This window comes from Stegodyphus dumicola, chromosome 3 (genome assembly GCF_044657685.1).
Source record: "Stegodyphus dumicola isolate Sdum_Otavi_A_Nest chromosome 3, ASM4465768v1".
NCBI classification, from domain to species: domain Eukaryota; kingdom Metazoa; phylum Arthropoda; class Arachnida; order Araneae; family Eresidae; genus Stegodyphus; species Stegodyphus dumicola.
The window spans coordinates 155,049,433-155,071,167 of NC_140770.1; the positions used below are offsets into that span (position 1 = coordinate 155,049,433).

A 21,735-nucleotide genomic window follows, 5' to 3' on the forward strand; every position below is an offset into this window, starting at 1 on the left:
AATAAAAAAAAAAAAAAAAAAGAGAAACTCATTAATAAAATAAAAAAAGGAAAAATTCCGAATATAAATGCAAGAATGAAGTTCGTTTTAAGCTGAACTAGGGAACAGAATAACTTTTATGAGATTTAGCATTAAAGAACATTCATAGTGTACTTAAAGAAATTACAGATGTGAATGTATTGGACAAATCAATGATTATGCAAGACACTGAAAAATCAACAGTATACATGTGCTGAGGTAGAATTGAAAGAATGTGAATGCTGTATACAATAATAATAGCGTCTGGCTGATTTGCTATCAGATAAAAGTTAAAATAAGTTCAATTTAATGTTATACTGCTTTTATCTAGATATTAATGTCATCCAGAATAATATGTATATATATATATGATAAGACTACGCCACCGAACTTACGACTGCTGTCGGCATTACCCGGAGGGCGCATAGAATATGGGGCCCATATTTTGCTAATTTTATTGCTATTCTTAATATTAGAGCTGTTAAAAGAATACTCGAAACGCTACCAAAAGCCGATACTTAGGTAGGAGTATTATTGCCACCACCTTAAATGAAATCATAAGATTTTCAGAATTTGCCCAACTCTGGCTGGCAACTATACGCAAACACATAATTTAAGCAACTTGTGTTCAAATACTTCTTTGGGCAAGCAGCGTCACCATTTTTGTATGCATTTTCTTCGTTAAATTCCAACGGTTTTAACGTAGGATTACGTTCTTCCGTAGCAGTCTGGTGGGAAAGCAAAAGTTAAGACGCTATTTGAGGTGCGAGCGATTGCTTATATCTCCAAAACTACAAACGTTGCAATCAATTTCAACACATTAGCTAGGTGAAAGAGCACATTAACAAACATACATTTTTTTTTTTAAATTCGACAAAAGGTGTGCTCAAACTAACGGCTTAAAATAACTAAATTTTGGTGACGTCAAAGAACCATGCGCATTTGCGACCGTGTGTGAGTGGCAAGGTCGTCTGGTAGATAGCCGCGTGTAGATAGCTTGTTCGGGTAGTGTTTGCTGTATTTTATTTTATTCCACAAGGTAGGGTGTTGTAATTTATAGAAATTTGACGAGTGTAGTATATTGTGTACTAACAGAAGTAGAAATCTAACGAGTGTAGTATATTGTGTACTAACAGAAGTAGAAATCTAACGAGTGTAGTAGATTGTGTACTAACAGAAGTAGAAATCTAACGAGTGTAGTAGATTGTGTACTAACAGAAGTAGAAATCTAACGAGTGTAGTAGATTGTGTACTAACAGAAGTAGAAATCTAACGAGTGTAGTAAATCGTGTACAACGCTGTTAAGCAGCGTAAGAGAATACATGATTCAGAAGCAGGCGACAGTTCTCTGGTTGGTGTAATTGTTAATGAACAGTCAATATTTACTCTAGCATTCGTATATATTCATCCAGCTGTTAATTCAGGAGATCTGAAGATGCTCTTGGTTAGTGCATTGATGAAATATTCTGAGACTACTTTATTGATCGAGCGTTTACTGTAAATACAGATGTTCCTACTCTTATTATTATGTGAGAGATTTCAATGTAGACATCCAACGAAATGATAAGATATTTTGTGATTTTATGAAACATAATTTCAATCCTAATATGGTGCCGTAACTACCCAAGTACACTTGACAATTTATTTGCAGATACTACGAGAACATTTATTGGGAATATAAATGCAGGCATCTTAAATTATGAATCTTTTTTCTCATATCATCCACCGATTTTACACAGGATCATTTTGAATGAATAAATGTAATAAAATATATGTGTGTAAAACCTTTTGTTTGTTTTATTTGTTCTATAACATATTCACCCTCCAGTTAGTACGCATTCAACATCAGCGACAATTTCAATTAAAAAGGCCTACCGTCAATTTTTTAATAGACAAATCTGATATTTTTTGCTTCAACTCAATTTAATATATACGCTTGAAGATTTCCTCTAGCAATTTAAAAAAACTGCGCTAAAAGTTCTACAGGAATGCAATATTCTGCCGCAAAATTGCTAAAGTGAACAATGATGAGATGAGTCTGGGAGACAGTCGGTGCGCAATGCCGAGTTTGTGCAATTCTATGATATTTTTTTAGCGAAAGCTGATCACTGTGCACATAGAGAGAAGAATAGCACTAAAAAATTTAATGGATTTTGCGAAAAATGTGAGCGTTTATTTTTTTAAATATATTATGTAATCCTTATTTACTGATTAAAATTTGTACTTTAAAATATTTTTTCTTTTGATATGTAGATAATGTTTTCCTGCTTACGATAAATATTCTCCATTATACACTTAAATGCCACTAAATTTATCTAATTAGTAATGATTTGCTGCTGCTTAAGCCAAAATAATGATTGCTACACGGCAAAGCATTCATTTGACAAATCTGTGGAAGTGCCTCAGAGGTATTTCCTGCTAAACGTCTTCTAAAATTTCCTATAAATCAGATCAGTTGAAGGCACTCGTTATTACACTCGTTTTTTCGGAGTACCGAAGGTGCTCACTGTGATTTAACTCTTTCGCTTCGGTACAGGAGAAAAATCTGTTCCTCTCAATCATCTGAAATGCCCGTACATACGAATTTTGTTGGAATGAATTTCCTTACCCATTCCAAGTAGAATGCTACAGCATTAACAATAACCTGCCTATGTGAAGCGATTACTTCTCTCTTAGGGATCTCTGTGAGGTTTCCCACACCGTGTGCAGTTTTTCTTTAGGACAGGATTTGCTTCTGCGTGCATCAATAGCTAAAGGTTAACGGCAAACAAAGGAGAGGGAAGATACATTCAAATAAGAGAGCTACTTTTAGCCTTTTCAGAAGAATGATTGTAATATTATTTAACAACTCCCGAAACCAATGAGCTATGCACTAACGTGATGAAGCAAAGCACCAGGCAGAAAAGAGAAACAGCCGTTCGGGTGATCTGCCGGTGTTTGAATGCACAAACGTTTCGGGCGACTTCAATGTGAAAGAATTAAATCCGGGCTCCTTGGTAGCCAATTCAGTGGAATGTTTCTCGAACCAAGTAGTAATTACCCGGCTTTAGTAGTAATTATCCGAAGACACAATACACATTATTTCCATCCGAACAGCTGAAAAGCATGAAGAAATCACAACAGCTCTATGCAGTGAAGGTGGCAGTGGTTGCAAAGTCACAATCACTGCCAAGGCGAAACAAAGCCGACTGTCACTGAGCCGCCATGACCTTCCACAGTTCTAATCTATCATGCTGGATCCATGGTTTCATGTGGCTGGCGTCATATTCTTAGCCTACTGACAACGTAATGCAGACATAATTGGGAAACATTGCTCCAGTGTCGATAGTCCAGTGAGAAGTAGTATTACGAAGTATGGCAGCATTGCATAATATGTTATCTTTATACCGAAATGGTAATATTTAGTGTAATAACGTTTCCTTTCTCAGGGCAACTACTTTAAAATTGCTCCTGCTGTATCTGCCATGGCAAGACAAAATCAATTCTTCTCAGTTAAAAACAAAGCAATACTAGAAACTCGTTTTAATATTTTAATGCGAATACTTAATCCCGCATTGCTAGAATAATAACGCATTTATTGCAGTTATAATCAAATCCTTCAAAATTTCTGTACAGAGTGTCCTGGAAGTTCTCGTATCCCTAGGCTTAAATATCATACAGAAAAATTTCAGTTGTGGTATTTTCTATTGTGGTACTGGCAATACTACCTGTGCATCAGTATTTCAGCACTGCACCTTAGCGGCATCCCTACGGGATGTTAGCCACACGAAGTTTAATGCAGACTTATCGGAAAGTTGATAGTTGTAATGAGTTGGGACCTCAGCAGGAATGCAATAGTTTTGACAACACACATCATGAAAACAAGCTGATAATGAGAACATGTGATGCTTGAGAGAAGACTTATATATACGCTCCATTTTGAACAGTCAAGGAAACACAAATACATAAAACGAACAAAATAATATTGCAACTGTTTAAATTATAGTGCATATATTCTTGCAGGAAGACACGATGATCAAAAGGTTGTTGTAGTTCATCTCACTTATCTGACCTAATCAGAAAAAGGGCACAAATTTTATTGCGGCAAGAAGCGCAAGTTTCCATCTGTCGTTGGTATCGGCTTATAGTGTCATATAGGTAGGTCACAGTGCGACTTTTCCCAGGTCTGTCTCGATTTTGACAGACAGTGCCTCGGAGGACGGATCTGAGGATCTCCTAACACCAAACCACTCGAAAGGACATTCGGTTCGGTTTGCATTTTGAGCGACTCTGTGTAGCACAAAATGAAAGCACTCAAAATACAAGGCGTTATATACATTTACAAACACCCACGCCGTTTCCGGGATTCGAATCCAAATCCAACAAGCGATACAGCAACCAGGATCTCCAACCACTATACCGATCAGGGCGCCGATCAAATTACTTGAACTAAATAAAAAGTATTAATAAAATGAAAATATGCATAAAGTAGCATTATGATAAAGATGCTTAACACAAGACAGAAGTTATGAGACCGAGAAGAATATAAAGAAGTGTATGTGCATGGTACAATAACAATATATATATACAATGTATGTCCAGAAAGTAAGTTCCGTTTGGTAATAAAAGTAAATTGTGTACAGCTACAGAAAGTTATTTATTGCACAAAATTCAACAACTCTTAAACTACTTTTCCACATAACTGCCGAAATATTGCAGGCATTTGTCATAGCGTAGCACAAGTTTTTGTATACCTTCTTCATAGAAATTTGCCGCCAGTGTCTTCAACCAGTTGGAAACAGTTTCTTTCAGCTCGTCGTCATTGTTGAAGTGTTGACCGCCAAGGAAAGACTTAAGATGTAAGAACAGATGTAAGTCGCTAGGAGCGAGGTCACGGCTGTACGGAGGATGGTCAAACACGTCCCAGCCAAATCCCTGTAGGAGGTTTTTCGTCACATTTGCAGTGTGTGGTCGTGCGTTGTCGTGAAGAAAAATAACACCTTTTGACAGCAATCCTCGGCGCTTATTCTGTATTGCGCAGCGCAATTTCCGAAGTGTCTCGCAATAAGCATCTGCTCTGATTGTTTGGCCACGCGGTAAGAAATCAATGAGTAAGATGCCTTTCCAGTCCCAGAACACTGTGCACATCATTTTTCGAGGTGTCAAGATTTCGAGGTGTCAAGATTCGGCTTGACCTTTGCTGGGGATGAAGTGTGCCTCCATTCCATTGATTGCCGCTTACTTTCAGGGGTGTCGTAAGAAACCCAAGTTTCATCTCCTGTGACTATCTGTGTCAGAAATTCTTCGCCGCTTTCAGCATAACGGGTCAAAAACTGAAGTGCACTACCCATCCGTTTTGTTTTGTGTTGCTCAGTAAGAATCTTTGGTACCCAACGTGAGCAAAGTTTACGAAATTTCAGTATTTCGGTAACAATTTCATGCATTAGTGATCGTGAAATTTGGGGAAATTCCATAGCGAGAGCACTAATTGTAAACCTTCGGTTTTCATGGATCTTGTCATCAATCGCGTGAACCAGTTCTTCTGTAACCAAAGATGGGCGCAAACATCGTTCTTCATCGTGCACATCATTACGTCCGTCATTGAACTTTCGGACCCATCTTCTCACCATTGAATCACTCATCGCTTTTGGTCCGTAAACATCGCAAATTTGCCGATAAATTTCACTAGGTTTCACTTTCCTCGCATTCAGAAAACGAATCACAGATTTGATTTCACAAGCGGCGGGATTTTCAATCAACACCGACATTGTAAACAAGCACAACAAAGCGAACACGTGACTGACAGCGATCTCCAAATGGCGCGCGTTTCTTCTCCTTGATACAGAGCGTCTACTGCGCATGTGCGAAACTGCGATCGCAGAGCTGCAGCGGAGATAAATTGAAACGGAACTTACTTTCTGGACGTGCCTCGTATATATATATATATATATATATATACACAGATTTACAAGCACAAAAATGAATATGAATCAGTTATGATGAATATAGCTTTGAAGATAAAGGACTACTATCAAAATGTACTATTTGTTTTTGGGAAAAGGAGAAGAAAAGGGTTTCAGGGCTCCTATGAATGCTTTCTTTTTTACCATAACTATGAAGTTGAGAAGAAACTAACTGCTTCTCGTTTGGGTATTAAATATTATTAATTTTCATGTTCAAGAGTATTTGTCTCAACTGAATTTTGATATTCCGTGGATAATTAAGAATTTTCAAAAAGTAATGAGAAATGATATTTAAATTAGTTAATTAATTCTGGTTGCTTTGATGCTTATCACAGAAATGTTTCAAGCAAAAGTAATTTAGAAATGTTAAAAATTTATAAAAACTGTAAGAGAAACCTTTAAATGAATCTAATTAGCAGCCTGTGTAAAGGTGAATAAATGCATCATGCAAAGAGAAAGTTTGCTTTTACGTAGCGTACATAAATACGCAAATTATGCCTATTTATGTATCACAATAAATACAAGAATGTAAAGAAACGAGGAAATTTAAATATCAAGAAGGAAAAACTGACAAAATATTTTGACACCGTAATTATACAGTAGCTACAAATTTCGCAGAAAATACGTTCTGCTATTCAAAGCAAAATAGTGACGGAATTTTTTTTTTCTTTTTGTCTCTCCCTTAAATCCACCCATAAAAGCTGAAGACACATTGACTTTAATTGCACTGGTATCCAACCAAGATTGCTTTCGTATAGACATAAAAAGCAATTTCTAAAAATCGATTCAATAGGATTGAATAATATTTTGGTGAATGGAAAATAGCCTTTCCTTTACGTTTACCGCCGCGCGAAACAGAAATATACATCAGTGGTACCTTATTCCAATTCCTATGAATGATTTAAGCTTTGATTTCCTGTAGTGAACTGTGTGCAAGAAAAATCAGTAATGAGTAAATAACTCTACACAAATCACAGCATGGCGCGTACAAAACAACTCAGAAAGAACTTTGAATTGGACACAGTAATAATTCGAATGAGAAGTTTTGTAGAAAAATTTTCACTGCACTGATAGAAATGAGCTTTTAATTACTGTGACAATTAAATTTCATTACACCATTTTAGATTACCATGCGGAAGTAATTGCAATGACTGTTCGCATTTCTGCGATTACAAAATGTGTAACACCTAACATTGATCATTATCATTTATGTGCTCTTAGACCCATCCGTTCTCATGCTTTGATTTGCAAATATCGCTGGGCACATAGGGTTTTGGATTCACAAATCAATGAGTTAAAAAACACAAAATTTTTAAAAGCAACCTATTTTCAGAATTTTCGACAGAGTTTTAAACTCTATCGAAATGTACAGTTCTTATATTTGCTATTCTCTAAAAATAGCACCTAGCTATAACATTTCGTAGTAGCGTCCTATTATTTGAAAAGGGATTCGACACAAAGTGAAACGAACACAAAATTGGGAACTGAAGTTAATACATTTATTAGGTAGTTTCTCCTTCCCTTCCGCATGCCAGGAAGCACGCTCGAAGCGTATTCGGAAGGTCCGGAGTTGGAATCCCGGCGAGGGCATTGCTTACAGCAAGGGGGGTGGCACTGAGAGCGCCGAAGAGAGGTACAACTCTTATTATAATTAGCAGAAAAAATTATTAACAATTTACCTGTATTCCAAGCGATTTAATCTAGAGATTAAACTGGCTTCCTAATTAAATTAAACCAGTATTAAAAAATTGTAAATAACGAAAGAATGATCTTCGAAAGAAATGTTGAGTTATAAATGTTAATGTCATAAATTAATTGTTATTACTGTTAATATTATTATTGTTATAAATGACCATCGCATCGTCTGTTATCATTGAAGACAGTTTAGTTTTACACTGATGGTTTGTGATTCCATCGTTTTGCAATAAGCAGAATTAACCTTTTGGTCAGAACGGTCCGGTTAATTTTCCCGTTAATCGGGTGTTGACTGCATTTGTATATAACCAAAGACAGGTTCAGTGCGCTATGATATAAAATGTACAAAATCGTTGTATGAAATTCATAATATAGAACATGATGTTAAAACTTTTGAGACATATACTTTCTGCTTCATTGTATTTTATAAGAAAATATAATTACGCCTTCCGTTTTTTTTCTATAGTCGTGCACGTAGTGAGTGTTAAATTGAAGAGCAATTAAAAAAAAAAAATATGGTGAGCGAAACAAGTTAAAGTTCAAAACGCCTTTTATAAATAAGTTAGATGGGAAAACCCACCATGACCGATAAACGAAGGTTATTGACATTTCATCTGTCATCAGACAGAACAATATCATAATTGATATGCATGCTGGTTTCTTCGTTGTTCGTAAGATTTTAGGTCACAGAAACTGAAAAACAAAACCTGAAAATGAAAGCATTTCTATTTGGTTTATTTTGCTTGAAGATTTCTGAAAATGCTCCAAAATGATAAACCTCAAAATTTCAAACTCAAAATTTCTACGAAGGATAAGTTGTAATATATCATTTAAGTTAAAATGCAATTAAATAAATCTTGTCAGTCAGTATTATTTTTTAAATAAAAGTAGTACTAGCTGCATCAGAGATACATAATACATGAAGTTAAGAGACTTTTTTAAAAACTAAGTTGTATAAACGTTCAGAATACACTGCTCGATGAAGAAAATGCCATATGATGGAAGAATGACTGCAACAGACCAAGCATTATATATAAATAAATAGGTAACCAAACACATAAATGATTTCATTTTCAAAGACGCACAGTATTAAGACACATATGAATGGCAACCAAGAAATTTTTTAGTCCCATTTTTGGCATTCCATTCTTGAAGATTTCGTTAATCGAACTGATGAATGTTCCAATCATGTTATGTTGTAGATAGAGCATTCCGAATTTGGATGTCATCGTACAACTTATATTAGTTTCGTGCAGGAAGAGAAATATTCAACCAAAGTCCTATCATTTCTCACAAATGCTCGACTGCTGAAAGATTGGAATATCGATCTGACCGAGGAGGAACTTACACATTATGGAATGCATTCAGGATGAACATAGCAGGGGGGGCGTTATTATGTTGAAAAATGGTATTTCGGATGCTTTGAAGATACAGAAGAAGACGGGAGTGCAACATGTAATCAACATCGCAGCTTCCCAATAATGAGCCTGTAATGCACGACTATCAACAATAATGGCACCCCATACTGTTATTCCTCGTTTAGGAACTATGCAATAATGCTCACGCAGCTGCATTGTCGCAGCACAGCATTATTGCAAACATTCACGAGGATGGAACGGAAGTCGTGATGAAGGACGGCTTGTCGCCAAATCTACAACAGCCAGTCGCCGCGAAACTGTTCGCCACGGTACTGGAGCAGCGAAAACATTCTGTAGACATCGCAAAATATCTTCACCTGCAAACTGTAGGTCAAATAGGGCGTGTAAATCAGTGCGCTCTAACGTGTGTCTCCTTACTCTGGATCCTTTACAGCACTGCACATTTCCTTCTTGTGTTCATAGTTGCTAAATTAGACCAACAACTGTGGAAATAATCTGAGTTTACTCTACGATACAAAGCAAGGGCTAATCAGCAGTATGGAGGTTTAATATGATTGCCTACTGAGTATTCGGTCTTTTGCTAAAACTGAGTACGATAACAAGTCTGATGGACAGAGAAGACAAGGCATTACCATATCTTCTTCGTTCACCAGTCCCGTAAACAACACATAAACGTTTATATTATAGCAGTGACGATGCCAAAATTGATGGTTTTGTGCGTTGTTTGGATGTTTAAGCTCGTTGATTATCTGACTGGCTTGCAAATGTTATCATTTGCATGATTTGTAGGGTGAACTCCTACAGAAATTTGCACGGCGAAACCCTTGCTTTCATAGCGTGGCATTTTCTGTCAGGTTGTAACTAGTCGTATTTTTAATTCCCTCATTTTCCTATTGGGTACTGCTGAAGTGTGAAAAATAAATTTAATTTGTTACAGCGGGGAGGAACTGGGACAGCTCACAAAGTTGGAAGTCACTACTGTATATTAAACATATGGAAGGAGACCGACCGGTTAACGTAACGTAATGTAACAAAACGAAGAGGAAAAAAAAAATGGAAGACTAGAGATAATAAATAATAATGTGAAGTTTATTTACTTATTAGAGTAGGCAGATTTTCTTTGCAGCTGAATGGCAAATAAGGAAAATAGACTATATCTCGGAATATTATTGTATATTACTCTCGAAGGTTATTGTGAAATCCTAAAGTTAATTCTAGGATATGCCTTCTATCATCATGTTTATAAATTTCTTTCAATTTTAAATTTTCTTCTTGTGCTATTATAAAGGCGCTTGAAGTAGGATGCTATAAATTGATAGCTCGCGCCGTTAGATGGCGCTCCGAGCGTCTTGTCTCTGTTGATATTCCATAACATAATTTTAGTTTGATAGAAGAACGAAGGTGCTAAATCTAATAATAAAAGGCGTATGCCTAACAATAATATTTGTAACTATTGTATTAATTGTAAATAAAACTTTGTGTATTAATAACGAAACGGAATAATCACTTACCTCTAAATGGATTTAATGCTCTCTAAATGGTAATGGAAATACTTACTACACAGGATGAGTGTTTTCTTTCATTTAACTAACATTTTCTTTAACAATTTTGCTAGACAGTACGCTGCCTAATAGTTGAGGATTTTACTAGCATATTTGAGAAATAATAGAATATTATTCCTCATCAAACCATTGCTATCGATATTAAATTTATTTTGTAGCCTTCCTTTCAACATGTCCAATGCAAATACGGATCGTCATCAGAAAATATCCCACGAAGGTGTCTTTCTCCTCAGGAAGACAGCTCTCGTATGCTTTACCGTAATCCAAACTTTAAATTTCCCAAACAGAACGTGTAAAATGTTTAGAAAATGACTTAGACGTGTTCAGAGGATACTATGCATCCTCTCAACGGGATAAATGCAAACTTCGACTAAGAAAATTCTCCGCAACTTGTTATAGGGCTATCAATGCCTTAGAGGGCCAGATGGATATCCCAGAATCACTCATATACACGTAATTATTTATTCGTTGAAGCTAAGCTCATATCTTACGTTCTAAATGGGTCGAACATGATTTTATCTGAATTTAATTTTGCATCAGATTTAAAGACGCAGTGGAAAAAAGAATTTCCTTATTAAACATATTTTGTCAATGTCAGGGGCATTTAGGTTTTGAATGGGGTCGAATCTGAATTTCTGGGTCCTGCATCACCAGACAGAATTTCTTTACCACAAGTTTATCTATTTCGGGGATCATTGCTCAGATTTTCGAAGACGGCGATTCCAATTTTGCAGTCAAGTTTAAATTGCGCATATGCGGAAATCTCTTCAGTGTTGTATCCTCTTTGTTGGTATCAATCATTGTTTTTTAAGGTTTCGTGGACGATGATTTTAAATTCGCATTTATACGAAAAACGCTCAAAGGAATTTTCATGTTTCTGTTTTTGTGAAGAGTTTAGTGTAACCACATCTTATTGGGCAAATACGTTTGAATTATGGATAGCAATGTTAATTTTGCTTGCCATCACCTTTCGGTTGTAATCTAGATGTTCGAGTAGGTACGCAACAATGTTGCGCAAATTAGAGAGTTTTGACTAACGAAGGTATCTTCCATATCACATTTACTTGAGTGTTAAAAATGATTAGGAAGGAATGGAGCATGAATGAGTAGGGGTGTTTCTCCAAATCTAGAGTGTATGATTGGTGAAAATCTTTTTAAAAAGTTCTGATGAGAGTTGAAAATGAATCACATGTACGTTAGTCGAGAAGCGATAAAGACAAGGTAATTGCCGTTGATACACTAATTTGTGTTGATAGGAGGGTCTGAAAAAACTGATGAACTTGTTATTACTGTTTGAAAGGGCCGGATAGTTGTAACTTAATGCATCAGTCGGGAATGGCCAAATCCATCGGTCATTTACCTACGTCATCACCGAAAACTTTGCATCACAGGGGGCGACCAATTACATCCACGAGAAAAGAGAAGCTCCGGCCCAAATTTGATGGAGAACATCCGGAGAGTGGACGTGACAGCCTTTCGAGCCTCAGAATCTGAATCATCCCTTTCAATAATGGTACCTACTACGTACGTGGGTATTGACCAATAATTCTATTATGCCCAGGGGGCTCTCACGGTAATTTTATGGAATTAGTGCGTACTAAGCAGCGCCGCCCGAAAAGTGAAGACCGAAGTCTGAGATCGATGCCTGGAAGTTTGTGGGGTAAGGGCTTGTGAGCAGTAAATCGTTAAAGTTTATGCAAAGTGCAGTAATTCAGGTAACTAGATCATCTCAAAATCCTGTGGTCGCTCCTTCAACTTCTTATTTTTCAGATTCAGCGAGTTTCATGAGCGTCATAGTCGCATTAAATCCGGCAAGTAGCTTTTCTGCAGTAGATTTAGCTTTTCTTATATTTTCAACCTGCGAAATGATGGTTTTCAGGAAACTGTTGACTTGTCTATCTCGTAGCCAATCCAGAGCCTCGCTTTGCACTTCCGGCTTTCGAGCCTCTTTCCACAAAAACATTATAAATTATTTTGTATTTCTTCTGTACCAAATGGAGAAGAACTAGTTTTTTAATGCATGTCCATAAGGAACGCCTTATTTCAAAAGTTGCTTAGTGTGCTATAAATATATAGGCATTTTGATAGTGATTAATGGTAATATAGAATACAATGAAGAAGGAAACAGTTATTGCAATGACGAAAAAACGACGTAAGTTACAAGTTGTCATGAAAAAACTTGCCCGATACATGAACCCCTAGAAGCCTATCCGGTCGGCCAATCGAAATGAAAGTTCAGGTACTGTTATTTGAAGGCAAATTTGAATTCGAGATTGTGATGAATTAAAACACTGCAGTTCTCACGGTTACGCTCATAGTGAAAACATTTCGAAATTTTCCAATGGCAACCATTAATTTTTTTTTTCCTCCGCAAATTGCTCAAGGTATTGATGATCCATAAACGGCGTTGGAACTATACATGTATGACGAAAACAGCTGGCATAAAAAATTTGCAAAGATTGTAAACAGCATTATAAAGAAACATTGAGAACATAAAAGAGCAAAGGGGAGAACTTTTTTTGGAATTACAAGTTTTCAACGTGTACAACGTTACAAAGACAGAGTCATCTCCCGTAATTTTGTAGTTTCGTGGCCACCGCAATGCCCAGGCTTCAATCCGATGGGTTTCTTGTTTTGAGGTTATCTGAAATCTAAGATGTACACATCAAATCCACCAGATTTGTCAGACTTGAAAGATGCCATAAAACGTGAAGTTATACAGATTCCTCCTGCGATGTTAAACTTGTCAATGTTGTCAACGATCTCCCGCATGCAAAGCGTTGTCGTTTGCGAAGGTCGGCACGTTGAAAACTTATAATTCCAATAAAAGGGGTTTTCGTCATACGTGTATCGTTACAACGCCATTTAAAGTTTTCAATGCGCTGATCAATGTACGCAGGAAAAATGTGTTGCCATTCGAAAATTTCGAATTTTTTTCACTATAATCGTAATGGGTTTCGAGCGCATACCTTCATTTCTTCGCATCCAACCTTGATTTTCCGCCCATCGGTGCAGAAAGACTTAATGCGTGCAAAACAAGACATCAGTCTACTTTGTCTGTCTGTAACAATATTTGAAATTTCATTGCGCTTGGTTGAGCGGATAGGGGTTCATATATTGGGAAAGTTTTTTCATAACCATCGTGCATCTACTATTGTCATGATTACGAGCCTAGACCAACAAAGCATGGCCGTAGGATTCTAGCGCTTAGAAACGAACCCGCGGATTATCCTGAGGCATTTCATAAAACTGTTTCTCCTTATATCAACAAAGAAGAGTGACGGAAAGCCGAAAACGAACGCCATCTTTGTACGACAGTTGTCATAATTTCATACAAATGTATGGTAATGTCATAATTTTATTCAAATACATTGTTACAGCATAAATTACCCATGAAAAATACCAGAATATATATACATATTTTTAATCTTCTTTGAAATCTGAAGTTATTTCTTTTCGAGCATAAATATACAGAATATATCCTTAGTCTTAAAAAAGCAAACACGACTTCAAGAATCTAGCAATAAGTATTTAGGGTTACACATGATGATCTGGTAATGCTACTCAAGTCCTAACAGACGCGAAGCGAGTTATCGCTATGTCTGAGAACAACGATAAAGATCTTGAAAAGGTTAAAATAACCTTTTTCATTTCAACTGGTGCTACAATAAGCGAAACTCTTGGTGACACAAACAAATAGAACATTGCAAATTAAATTAAACGCTGAGCAATAGTCAAACACTCTACACTTAAATACGAGTATACTCGTAGTATACTAGAAGCTGGCTTAATAATTGCACCGGCGCATCAGAATCGACGTGTCAGCAGCGAGAGGCCGCAAAACCAAATAATTACAACTGTAAAATTGGCAAGAAACTGACCACATAGCACGCATGGGATGCCAGAAACACTCTTTGCCTCAAAATCCAGAAACCTCTTTAAATACTCATTATTAATTTGGTAAGGAATGCAGAAAGGAGAAGATATAGTAAAGACTAAAATCATAACTGGTTTATTAACATAAAATTCCCTGCAAGTATATAAGATGTAAAAAAATGGCGTAGCAGCTGGAATTTTTAAAAGTTTTCTATTTCTATAGTTGCAATAGCCAAAAACTAATGAAATATAAATATATGAAAAATATTTATGAAATATTTATGCTTGGCTGAAAAATGCAAATTAAATTTTTTTTTAAATAGAAAATTTTTAAATGAACGTTAGAACACTATTTTTTATTAATTATGAGTTAATGCTTTTATTTTATTGATTATTAATGCATTTTTTACGAAATGTTTTAACTCGAAGATGAAATTTTGTTGACTACAAATATTACTTGTGTTTCGCTAATTTACATCTCATAGCTTACATGAAGGTGGGAGGAAACCCCATACATTATAACTGAATATTTAAAAAAGAAATGGTATTTATTCCTTTTTTATGGATTGCCGAAGTAATATCTTTTACATGGAGAGAAATAAAATAATTTTCAGTATCGTGCAGATTAAATGAACATCTTTTTCATAAAACAATAAACGTGACTTCAATACTTATTAATACCAGTTGCAGCAAGTTTGTTATGTTTCTTCTTTCACGTTTCTTGAAAGAATTTACTGCTGTATCAGATGTTAAAGAATATTCAGGGAAAGCTTTCTATTGTGAAGGAAACAGAAGTCCAACAAAGCATTTTCTAAAAACTTATATTTAATATATTACATGATATTTTATGGCAAGTTGCATAATGGACAGCGCGTCCGGAGAAAAAAAAAAAGTTGAATATAAGTTATATTTGCTTAGCTATTGATCTTAAACGTCTACTTCTTACTATAAAATTTCTAAAAATAAGACACAATAAACGCAGCTTCGAAGCTATGCATGAGAAGGTTCTATAAAAATAAAGGTTTTCATATACTCTTTTAAAAATAGTACATTTACAGTTCATTCATAGGCTTTCATGAGCTAAAAGCAACGCTTTTATTTAGCGGTTATTTACATTTAACGATTTAATCATGCGGGGAGGGAAATCGCAAGGTGCGAAAGTGCTTGTACGATGATCTTTTGCGATGCCCTTATTGCTTACCAGAACGGAATAGAGACAGACAGCCTTCCTGGCAGAAATTTTAAAAACATTGAAATTTAAAATAGCATTTTATGCACTTAATTTTATTATTTTTTATTTTAAGTAAGTCCACTGTTGAAGGAACGCGCAATTAGAATGTAGAAACATTATTATTATTAGTTATAAGAAAAAAATATCGGGCGATTGTACAAGCTCTATCACCTCCCCATCAGCAGAGTTGTGCAAGAGAGAGTTTTCCTAGAGCTCAAGTCTATTTTCATTTAAAGAGGTGAAGGTATCGTCGGATAGGCATCTTCCTAGCTTCCGCTTGCAATGACGATTTCATTCTCCCATTCGATGAGCTGAGCCATCCGGAGTAAGATCAATTCTTTTAGACTAAAATTTCAATAGTGGTCTAGGAAAGGGTTTGTGAACATGTCTGCATACATCATTTTGATGTCGCAGTTTTGCAATTTGATGATGCCCTGGTTTAGTAAATCGCATACGTACTGATATTTTACATCGATGTGTTTAGTATAACTGCTCCCTTTTCTCTTTTCAGGAAAGATTTAGTCAGGATACTTTGCCCTTGAATATAATATTAGCCTCCATTGGCCACCTTAATTTACTTAATTTTTCACATTAATTACTTAATTAACTTTAATTACCATCTTAATTATTTAGTTTTTTCACATTTCATTAATTCACATACATTTAATTTTTTCCTATGCAATGGATTCTTGGATCACGAATGACTCACATCACGAATAATTCGGTTTAGGAACAAATTATTGGGTCGATGCATAAATCCGTACCCGTTCTACGTGTCAAAAGTGTTCATTTTTCTCTGCTTGACACCCTATACTGATTAGCCTGCAAAAAGACCAAAATGAGCTGTTAACAACATACAACTTCCTGTTCGCAACAATCAAACTTCAATCTGAACAGGAACAACCGAATAACGAAGAGTTCACTATGCGGGATTGCCAACCCAATGAAAGAACGCCACCGATCCAAGATGTTAACAAAAAATGCCCGGTATGACGAACGGTGCCTTGAGTTAGGGACATTCAGGTCGGCAACAAATGATTTTCAAACATTTTACCTACGCTACAGCATTAATACTCAGGGACTTTCTGAAACATCATTTTAATATTTGCCGAGGCTTAACTTTCGTTAACAAAGCCTGGCAACAAGTGATTTAATGGACTATTATGGCCATGTTGTACTGCCAGCAGAGACATTCAGGGCATTGATTTTTAGAAGTTTTTTTGTTGTTTGCGATATTATGTCATTGTGCCAGCAGTGGCGTAGCGAGAGGGGGGCATGGGCGTGCATGATGCCCCGGGCGCCGTTCGTAAAGGGGCGCCAAATGGTCTTCAAACAAGATTTTCCAGAAAATTTCAGTTTTTATTTTGATCGATTTCTGGAAAATATATTTAAACTTAATAACTATTTTAATTAATTATATATAATTAATTATTTATATTCTTGATTTGTCTGATAAAATGTGTAATAAAATGTTTGCAGTACATCAACCAAAACGTTCTTCCTGATCACTTTATTTCTCCAAAGTAGAGATATATTTATATTTTTTTTAAACGAAATGCACGTATATGTTCTGCTTTTATTTTAAAACGATTTCTCAAACATATCCAGTTCCTAAAATCCGATTCCATAATCTGGAAATGACATTTTGGGAAAATCCTAACGCTTCCGCTACAATGGATTGCGTTTGACTCTCCTGTAAACGACTGATGGCCTTCCTGGCTACCGATTCAACTATGTCATCTTGCTGAGACATCGTATATTCACTGCTACGAAGCATTCAACGCATGTGAATTGTTTTTAATCTCCTATTACAAAAGGAATGCTGCAGGTCGCTCCTCACTCCTTATCTAAAACGCATAGGTTTTGACGTCCCAGACTAAATTTGCATATTCCCAACTTTGTAAACGTTATAATTTTCCTTTATAATCTCTTATATTTCCTTTTGTTCAAAAAGGTTGTCGATTATATGGTTATTTCATACCAAACCCACAATATCCCCTAATTGTTTAGAGCAGTGAATGTGACTGTATGACGTTACTCCGCAGTAGAAAAGAAACGGAACCTAAAACTCCACTACAGATCTATAGAGAAAATGTTTTTCCAAACCTAAGAGTCGCACTTCAAATACTACTTACTATTTCATTATCAAATACTAATTATGAACGTTCGTTCAGCATATTAAATAAATTTTCACATATTTACGATCAACGATGGGACAAGATCCCTTAAGTCATCTAGCATTTTTAAGTGTGGAAAGAGAAAAATTTGAAAGGGACGACTTTGGTGAAGTAAATAATAAATTTGCTTCATCCAAGGTAAGAAAAATGTATACATATTAATTAATTGCATTCATGTATTATATTATTATTAATAAATATAAGTGCCCGACAAGTCGAGGTGCACGTGATTGAAGGGAGATGAGGGCAAATTAAAATTTTTAATTGGCTGGTGGTGTGTGTGACAATTTTAGATCTTTGGCACTCCAAGCACGAACGTGTCTAGTTGGCTATGTCCTTTTGCATGCTAGGCCGTACGAAACGTTGGTGTATCATTTTTTTTCGAAGCCTTGATGCCAGGATGTGACAGACGATGTAACTGACTAAAAATGGCATGGTGAAATCCGGAGGGAACATACGGTCGAAATCTTCAATCCTGAACATCACAATAAAGTGATTTTCCAGGTGACAGCTGCATAGGCTGCAAGTTGAGATTGGTGGAAGATTCGCTTTTCAAGAGGTTTTGTAGTTCTGAATCCTGGTGTTATTCATCCGCCAGGGCAGCAAACTTTATTGGCGAAGGAACGGCTAGTTCTTCAATACGAGACAAGATGTTTGCAACAATATTCTGCGAACCCTCAATATAACGGATAGCTGCTGAAAATTGCCCTATGAAGTCTAGGTGTCTCATTTGACGAGGAGAAGTTTTATCCTGTTGACAAGCATAAAGCATAAGCCTTTTTAAAGGGCGACTGGTGTTTTCAGGGAACCCCATCGCCAAATCCTGGTTGTGGAAAATCCTCATCCTTTTAGTTCGAGCGCCACTGTAGAGACATTAGGATATTTGGAAGCAAGAGAGATTGAAAAGTTAGCAACCGTCTTCGCCGGGAATCGAATCGCGGACCTCTGGAGCACCGGCCCAGCGTGCAGAACCACCACACCACGAAGGCACACTAGGAAAGCGGGAGAAATACCTTATAAACGTAGAGTGATAATGGTTTAAATGCGGAAAGATACTGCAAATTTGTTGCCGAAATTAAATCATTTTTGCATTTTTGGAACGCTTCGCAAGATTCTGCGGTCCAGGTTATAACACGTTTATCATTTTTCTTGCTTCCAACCAGAAAAGAATTTAGAGGTGCTTGTATGGTTACTGCATGAGATAAGAAACGTCGATAAAAATTGAGCATAGCAAGAAATCTTAAGTTCTTCACTGTAGATGGTTCGGGCATATCGCGGATAGCGGTGACTCTGGAAGGGGTTGAACGCCATCAGCGGAAATTTCATGACCAAGAAAGGATACTCTTGGTTGGCCAGAAACGCATTTGGAAGGATTAAGACTTGACACCGTACCTTTGAAAACGTTCAAAAACTGTTCTCAAATGTGATAGGTGTTCTTGCTCTGAAGAGGAGGCGATTAAGACGTCATCAAAATAAAGTACACGAAAGTCGAGGCCGATTAACACCTGATTCATGAAGAGTTGGAACGTTTGAGCAGCACTGCATAAGTCGAAAATCATGACCGGAAACTCAAATAGTCCAAAAGGCGTAATAACCGCAATTTCAGCTGGGTTAACAGCTGGGACTATTAGTTGGGTTAACGGGCATTTGGTGATACGCTCGCTCAAGATCAAGGGTTTTGAAAATAGCTTTTCCCTCTAAAACTTGCATACAGTTTTGAATGCGCGGGATTGGGTAACGATAAGAAATTGTAGCTGCATTTAACCTGCGATAATCGCCACTTACCATTTCGTTTCCGAACTAGATGGAGCGGACTGGCCCATGAACTTTTTGAAAGACGGCAAATTCCCTGTTCCATCATGTATTAAAATTCCTCTTTGGCGGCTTTAAGCTTGTCCGGAGGTAAGCGTCTAGGTTTAGCGGCAATTAGAGGTCCTTTAGTTTCAGTATAATGTAGTACATCGTTCTCGGGTTCGGAAATACCCATAACTGTGCGCGTGATTGTAGAGAATTCTCTGAGAAGTTGATGCCATGGGGAGTTACCCGAAATCAGTTTAATGCTCAAATCTTCACTATTGCGAATTACTCCCGGATAAGTTAAGTTGGTTATGGAATCTATCAAACGGCGATTCTTAATATCGACAAGCAAAGAAAATTTATGTAAAAAGTCAGCGTCAATGATAGGACAGTAGCAATAATTTATTGTCATTGGAAGTTGCGGCGCAATCCTAAATCAACAGATATCAGGCGTTCACCAGAAGTTTGAATATGAGTTCCATTTGCTATATAAAGTTGTAACTTAATAAGGCGCTTTTTTTCGTGAAAATGTGGTGGAACGACAGAAACATCAGCCCCGGTGTCTACAAGAAACCTTAAGCCCGAATTCTTTTTGATGACGAAAAGGCGTGCAAAATTCCGGCCGCTGTCATTCATGACTTCGAGCAACGGCCCTTCTCGTTTGCCTGGTCACGGTGGGTGGCATTTGTTGGCTCGGTGGGTCACACGGTGGGTGGCATTTGTTTGCCTTGTTTCTAAATTTGTGGTGGTGAAAAACAAATACCCGGAGGAGGGCTTTCATAACGTTTCCTCAGTGGGTTAGGACGTGTATTTTGACTACGTGATGTGGAGAGGTTGCGGTGAAAAGATTCAGCTTGGATGGCTACTAACTGAGCAACCTGTTTGGACAAATCATCAATTTGAGCCTGTAACGCCACAATACCTGGACCAGGAGCCTGCACTGCGTGTATTTGCGCAGGAATGGCCAGTTCGTGAATTTTATCAGCGATTTCGGGAAGATTTTTAAGTGGCTCGCTACTGGCCGCTAAAATGGTTTGCATGTTAGATGGGAGTCTATTCATCCATAATGTTTTAAGAATGTTATCCGTTAGGTTACCGGCGGCTAAGTCTGACATTTTAGACAGCAACTAAGAAGGCGCCTTATATCACTCAACTGTAAATCGTGCAACAGCTGCTTGATTTTAACTATCTCGGATTCTTCATAAACAGAAATTAATCTTTTTTTAAAGATTTGTATTTGTCCGTCGCCGGTGGATTCAAAATTATTTCACGAGCTGATTGCAGTACCTCTGATTCTAACGCGGCGATCGCTGTATAAAATTGAGTTTTGTCGGCAGTAATGTAACTCAATTTAAACTGCGCATCCAATTGAATTAACCATAACGATGGGTCTCGGGAACAAAAAGGCGGTGGCTTAACTTCCACTTCGCGCCAATTGTGAAGCAGCATCGTTGTCAACCACTTTAGATCAATCAAATATGCACAGTAATAATATGTATAGAAAAATAATCAATATGTATATAGTGACATAGTTTCTTGGTACTTGAAATCAGAGAAGTTGGCGGCTCAAATGCAGCAGGCGATACATATATCCGCTGAAATTATGACAGAAATATATTGACTCGCTGACGGAATGCGGCACAACGCTTGAAATACATATATCCGCTGAAATTCTCATCACACTGGATAACTTACTGGTGCTCAGGATTTTGACATATAAATCCCATATTCGTGCAATATTGAAGATTGCTATTCGTAATAAATACGAGTCACCAATTATGGTAGTACAATTTTTTGAGACAGATCGTTAAATAATTATAACAATTGAATAGAATAAATATTATTTTGTTTTTGGTTGCTATGGGTTACCAGACTGGCAGAATTGAGTTGTAGTAGGCAAGTTGCCACATATCTATTTATCTATAATGTATATTAAACTTTTAATTGTCTAAAAATTGTACTTTTTAAAAACACTTATATAAATATGTAAAATAAATAACAGCTTTTTAACTAATTCTAGATCATCGTATGTCTGATTTTTTTCGCCGACGCAGATGC

At 36.7% G+C, this 21,735-nt stretch overlaps 1 protein-coding gene across 6 annotated transcripts in view; it reads right to left on the bottom strand.

Moving 5' to 3' along the window:
• Positions 1-21,735, bottom strand: part of LOC118192727 (uncharacterized) — a 305,586-nt gene that overhangs the window by 103,517 nt on the left and 180,334 nt on the right. The gene's annotated exons all lie outside the window — the stretch shown is intronic.